This window comes from Calypte anna, chromosome 19, assembly GCF_003957555.1.
Source record: "Calypte anna isolate BGI_N300 chromosome 19, bCalAnn1_v1.p, whole genome shotgun sequence".
Classification (NCBI taxonomy): domain Eukaryota; kingdom Metazoa; phylum Chordata; class Aves; order Apodiformes; family Trochilidae; genus Calypte; species Calypte anna.
In genome coordinates, this window is record NC_044264.1 from 9793694 (window position 1) to 9800289 (window position 6596).

Below are 6596 nucleotides of genomic sequence, written 5' to 3' on the forward strand. Positions count from 1 at the left end.
CTTGGAGAGTATGGAGCACAACTTCAACAGTGTGCTGAACAACCACAGCCTGCTGAGCTGGAACTCACTACAGCTTTACTTCAGATTATTTTGTTTAACATGGCACATTTAATTTCAAAACTTTCTCAAAACCATTTACGAGACACCAGGAAAGGACAGGCAAGATTAATAACCTGTTCTGAAATCTACTTTTAACACTTCATTATCTTTAAGCCGCCCTCGAGGGGGGACATTCCGAGGGCTCCCTTCAGCCCCTCTGAGAATTCAGGCCCCCAAATCCTCCCTGCAGACCCCGAAACGCCCCCGGGAAGGGGAGCGATGCCCCACGCAGAGTGCTGCCCATGCCCGGCACACTCAGGTGTGGTTCCCGTGCCTGCACTCCCTCACGCCGGGCACACCGCCACCCACTTGTTGTACCGCGGCCGAGCACCCACAGGGAGGGACCAGGCACAGGACCACCCGTCCCGGGGCGGCACGACCCGGCGGTCTCCGGCGGTCGCCCCGGTGCCGGTCCCGGGGTTGGCCCGGCCCGCGCTCCGCGAGGCACCGGGAGGAAACCGGCGGCTCTTCCGGTCGACGGGAGCTGCCCGCGCCGCAGCCCCGCGGACCCCCGAACCCCCTTCCTTCCCTCCGCCTCGCCCGCCCGAGGGTAGCCCCGGAGCACCGCGCCCGCCGGGGCGCTGCCCACAAAGCCCCGGGGCTCCGCCGGGCGCCCCGCTCCTCCCGCCGGCACCGCGCGGCCCGCGCTCCCCCGGGGCCCGGCCCCGCCCAACGCCGGCCACCCGGCGGTTCCCGTCCCCATGCGTCCCTCCGGGCCGGCGGAGCAGCGGTTCCCGGAGCCCCGCGGGCCCGGCGCTCACCTCAGGGTGCCGGGCGGGGCGGAGGGCGCGGCGGTCCCCGGCCTGGCTGTGGGCAGCGGAGCGGGCGGGGGCGCGGCGCGGCCCCCACGGCTCAGGGCTTGGCCACGCCCCCGGACACGCCCATCCCCGCATGGCCACGCCCTCCCAGCCGGCTCCGGCGCCGCGGTGGTGACGGGAGGGGTTACCTCAGGTCAGCACCTCCGGGACCGCCCCTCTCGGGCCCCGCCCCCAGACCGCTCCCATTGGCTCTCCGGGGGAAGGCGGCGGGGGGCGTGACCAATCAGGCGGAGCGCGGGGGGCGTGGCCAATGAGGAGATGCCCGTGGCCTGAGCCGCTGGCTCGGCGCGCTCATTGTCCCCACCCCTCGGGCCCTGACGGCAGCACCGGACCGGACCGGGTCCCCTCCGGTCCCCCGGGTCCCGGGACACAGCGTTCTGTACGCACGTCCCGAAACTGCCGGACCTGAGGGAAAACTGGACCGGCCGGGAGGGGAGGTGCAGCTCCACAGGCGGCAGCGCCCGTAACGGGGCCCAACCGGCCGCAGACCGGCGGGCAGGCCGCAGCCCCGAGAACGGCGGGCAGCGGGACCCCTGCCCTGCGAGACCCCGACGGCCTGGGCAGGAGACGGTGGAGGAGCAGAGGGGGCGCTCAGCAGTCCTCTCCCGGACAGGGGACAGATAACACACTGCCAAGGGTCTCCTCGTTCTGTCAGCGCTGTGCTGCCTGTCCTCTGCCAGCACGATGCGTTACAAACAGTTCCCCTCTTACGCTCTGTGCTCCCCAAGCTCTGCACAAAGATTGCAGCAACACAGGGCTGCTGACATTTAAGCAACACAAGTTTAATGCCTAATGCTGCTGGATCTGTCAGCTGCGTGGGCAGGAACTTCACTGCAGGAGTGAGAACCAGCCAGAGAATTCCCTCAGCCACAGACTTCAGATTAAAAACTTCAGTATAAACTTTAGTTTAAATCTCCAGACAATTTCATTTTTAAATGTTTTTAAGTCTGAGACAATCTTTCCCAGGGCTGAGGCTGCTGAGGCAGGAAGAGCAGCCTGACTGGGGAGCACCTGCTGGAACATCTGCCTGCTGCAGGGCAGTGGTACCTGGCTGGAAAACCCGAAATGAGCTTTGTGGTTTGTAATGTCAGGGAGAGCAGTCCTTGTTCCCACCTCCCTCAGGACTGAAAGGAGCTCAGGAATGGTTTGGATGATGCTCTGAGGCACATGGTGTGATCCTGAGAGTGCCCTACACAGGGACAGGAGCTGGACTTGAATGATCCTGATGGGTCCCTTCCAAACTCAGCAGATTCTGATGTAAAGGTAAATCCAGACATGGATGTTTTGATCTGGTAGCTCTGGAGAGACAACTTTTACATACAGAATCTCCCTCCATTTGAAGCTGTGTGTGCAGGAGCTCAGGTGGTCAGCAGCCCCAGTTCTGGAGCCCAGGTGTGGCAGCAGTGAGGGGAGTGCCTGGCACGCTGCAGGAGCGTGTCCCAAGCTGCTGATAACAGCCCCAGACTGAACTTACAACACCAGGATTACAACAGGTGCCTGGTTCACCCTGTCTGCTCCTCTGAGGGCTCTGGTCATGCTATAACCTGCATGCTGCTCCTCTGCCCTGCCCATTTCATCCAGTCAGTTAATAAATACTATTCAAATACTGCTGGGGGAGTGATTGCTACATGTAATTAAACCCTGTAGCAACTCTCCCATTCAAGGGCAAAAAGAGAAAAGAACACGTGAAAACAGCAAATAAAAGGCATTAACCTGAAAAATAAAGCATGGATTTGGAAGGTGCTTTTGAAATCAAACCATAACAACAGCCCTGGGCCAACCTCAGCTTCAGTGGCCTTAAAGCAGCCCTTCATTTGTCATTGTCACATATCACACACATTGTCACACACATCATACAGGACAGTGGTTAACAGCCTATAAACACAGGGCACAGATCCCAAAATATTCCTTTTGTGAATCATATAGAAGCTGTGGGCTTTATATCTTTCCCACCTGCTCTTACCCACTCTTTCCTCGTTGTGAGGAAATGTTGGTGGGAAACTTTTTACAGGGAAAGACAATCTGGGAGGAATTGCAGCAAGTGGCTTGGCATACACTGCAGGGAAGGAGTACCCAGCAGTTATTTACTGCACTGAGGACAGCCAGTGGATTTTGCTGTGACTTACAGATGAGCAGAAATGGGTTTTTTAAATTTCCCTCAATTCCAGACTGAAGTAGTTACAAAGGACTGAAAAAAAATACACTCAGATATCAAACTGTGAGCAGCAGTTGTGTGGTTTTAGTAGGAACACACTGTTTCACTGAGTTCAGACATACTTTACACTAGTTTTATCAGATTTTGGACTGAACTGTTTCTGCTGGGGGGGTACATGCACATCCTCTCCTGTTATGTTCAGCAATTGCACACACAACATTATTTGCTGGTACAGGACTGGTGGGTGCATGCACTGCTCACATGGGCAACTCCTCCCTTCCCCATTTGCTCAAAAAAAAAAAAAAAAAAGCACGTGTAGCCCTAATAATGCAAGCAAATAATTCCCCCAAAAAATAGAGGGACAATGTTATTACCTTTTATGGCACCAGGTCAGGGTTCCATGCCTCTTGCTCAGATAACAGCAGCAGTGCAAACACAGGAGAGATCATCCCAGGTTAGGGGGGTTGGTGACACCATCCAGCCTGGCACTGCCCCCCTCCTGGCAGGCAAGGAAAAAGAGAGAAAGGTCAGCTCGTTCCTTAAAGCAAAATCATCCTCTAGCTATTCAGAAAATGTAACAGATGAGTTTAAACATCAGGGATGAAATGCTGATCCTCCTGATGCTGACACTCTCTGCCTGCTTTCAAGGGTCATCAACAACAGAATGTTCCCCTCTGGCTCCCCCACAAGATGGGCTGTGTGGGACACAAGTTCCTTTGCAGCAGAACTGATCAGAAAGCAAAACAGGAGGTGGGAGGCATTAAAAATAAACATTGCACTGCTTGAACCAATTTACAATTAGCCCTCTTTACAATATTTTTCAATTTTTATTCACAGGCTGAGGAATTCTGGATTCCTCCCCATTTCTATCTGGAGAAAGCCACACTGGAAATATTAACTGTGGAAATACAGCTTAAAAACAGGATACAAGAGTGAAGTGTTTCTTATCTGCTGGGCCAGGAACACACTTATTGACCAACTGGTGTGGTCACTGGGTGGCAGTGCTGAACAAACACAACTCCTTAGGAAAAACGCTCAACACAATCCTAAATATGAGGATTAGCCAGGAATTTACTAAGAATCCCTCCTAGGTGTGGAGCAGACCAAGCACACCTCACAGGAGCACAGTGGGAGATTCTGGAAGTCATTAATCTATTTTCACCCTTACCATCATGGGTTGGTTGTATTGTGTGTTTGGGGGTTTTTTATTTAACTTCTACTATTGCTTTTTCAATTTTAATTGAAAAAATCATTGAACTAAAGCAGCTGAACACACAAAAATAAACAACGTGGTCTCTGTACCTGCAGAACAGGGAATTCCAATGAGAATCTGGTTTTTATACCACCCGATGGATTGTAAATATTAAATATTTGCTCTAAAATCCATCCTTACCTACCCGCCATGAATATCTAAACCAAACAGACATGCAAAACAAACACTGACATGCATTGCCACTCAGTTTGCTCTCTCTCTAAACTTAAACATCTTCTGGCATTATCAGTGCTAATGGAAACGTTTTCTGGAGCCTCAAAGTATCAGGCATGGGAAATGTCGGGGGTTCTTTTAGACTGAACAATAATGTTTTACACTTTTCGTGCTCGGGGACTCACACTTGTGGTTATCCGGTACTCCAAAGCCGGGGCCTTGGAGGAAAAAGTGATTTCAGTGATTTCCATCGCCACCTTGTGTCTCATACAGAAAACGCCAATTCGCCAACACCACCCAGCAGCTTTAAGAAACCTCACCGGCACTTTGGGATGATTTGCCCACTTATTTCTGAATTCTGCCTTTATTTATTGCCTCTGAATCTGCTGGGAGTTAGTTTTAGGGTGCATCCCCCGAGGACTATTGCATTTCACCCCGTGGCAGACGGGGCTCAGACTTTAGGTGGCCCAGGACCTCCCAGCAGCTCTTTTGGGGTTGCTGGGGACCCCCTCTGAGGGAAGGGTTCTGCTGGGTTCTGTTAGACCCTCAGCAATGGGACAGCTGGTGTTCGGGACCAGGCTCTGTTTGGGACATACCTGCTGAAAGGAAGTTTGACCAACAAGTAAGATTTGTTTTTTCCAGGTCTATTTTTTACCAAATTCCACATTCAACCTGAATGGGTCAAAACTGGAAATTGATACAATCTCCAGTGAATTAAAGCTCTAACTTTAAACCCTCTGTATGTTGTCCAGGTGAAAGGTGCAGGAGTTGTGAGCAGGAACAGATGATTACAGAGCTATTCAGGGATCTCTGCTAATCAGCTCGGTATCTGCTTAGAGACTTTTACAACATTCCTCAAAGGAAGCAGTAAAGATAAAAAAGGCTCTGAGATGATCAGAAGATGCAGTCATGCTCACAGCATTAATATTTAGCTGAGTGTTTGTGCACAGTCTCTGCAGGAAAGGGAAGTTGTTAGGGACTCACATGTTCTAACTGAATGAAAACCAAGGAATCTGTAAGAGACCCAACTTATGTAATATTAGGAATAAATATATCTTGGATAACTTTCTCTCCTCCTCCATATGCTGAACTGTCTCTCATCCCTACGCCCTCACCTGGAGTTCTTCCACCTCTGCTGTCAGCCAAACACTGACATGTAAAATGAGTTACTAAAAGAGGGTAGAACTGACTGAACTGTGCATTGTCATTACAGGTGCTTCATCCCTCACTCCATTCCCCAGAGACTCCCAATTTCTCCAATTTTTGCCACAATTTTCCCTGTGTATCTGTGGCCTGGGTGAAAGGAAAAGGAAATAATTTCCAGTGCTTTCAGTCTTGCAGTTAAATGGTTCAGACAAGGAGCACATATGGAGCAAACTCATTTTAGGACACCAGATATTCTCCTCCAGCCCCAACAGGAACAAAGCAGACATTAATTATTGAGCTTTAGCTGGGACACGTGTTCATACAAAAAGAATCTCTCTATCTGCACTGTACTTACAGCTAAAGCCATCTCCAGCTCTTAGATATGAACTGCCCAAAGCTACATCTGTCTGCTAGAGAACAGCTCTCATCTCCAGTTCCCAGGCAAAGGATTAAATGCTTCAAGATCTGCATAAATGAATCAGCAGCAGCCCTGGAGCCCCACAGTGAACAATCCACCACTTCCCCCCCGTGATGTGATCCTGTTCATCTACATCAGCATCATGCTTGCTCTGAGGGCCACCAGAACTTCACACAAAATTAGCAGCTCACAACAGCATACAAAGTGTTGCTCAGAACCAGGAAAGACAGGTTTTTGGGAAGATGTATGGGGTCACTGAGCTGTGCTGGGGAGACACAGCCCTGGCTGTGCGAGCTGCTCAGGCAGGTCGAGTTTACAGCACGAACTGCATCCAAGAAAAAGGAAGTACTTAAATCCATGAAATGGCAGCACCAGGGCACCATGAACAGGGAATCCACTTGGCACCTGTGTTAAACCCCACTGTGTCAGCATATCTGCTGGCTGCACCAGGCTCTGGACAAGCACCATGTCCTGAAGGGAGGACACAGAGAGCTCCAAGGTGTGCACTGCCACTGTGCATTTCTCGATGGGAAA

General features: G+C 51.6%; 1 protein-coding gene across 2 annotated transcripts in view; it reads right to left on the minus strand.

Moving 5' to 3' along the window:
- ACACA (acetyl-CoA carboxylase alpha) overlaps window positions 1-6596 on the minus strand; it is a 117479-nt gene that overhangs the window by 110208 nt on the left and 675 nt on the right. The window contains exon 2 of one of the 2 annotated variants that reach the window (XM_030462599.1): window positions 3447-3571. The gene's annotated coding sequence lies outside the window, so the exon portion shown is untranslated. Of the gene's footprint in view, window positions 1-860; window positions 982-3446; window positions 3572-6596 lie in introns of those variants that run through there. The other variant, XM_030462597.1, reaches the window with a different exon arrangement.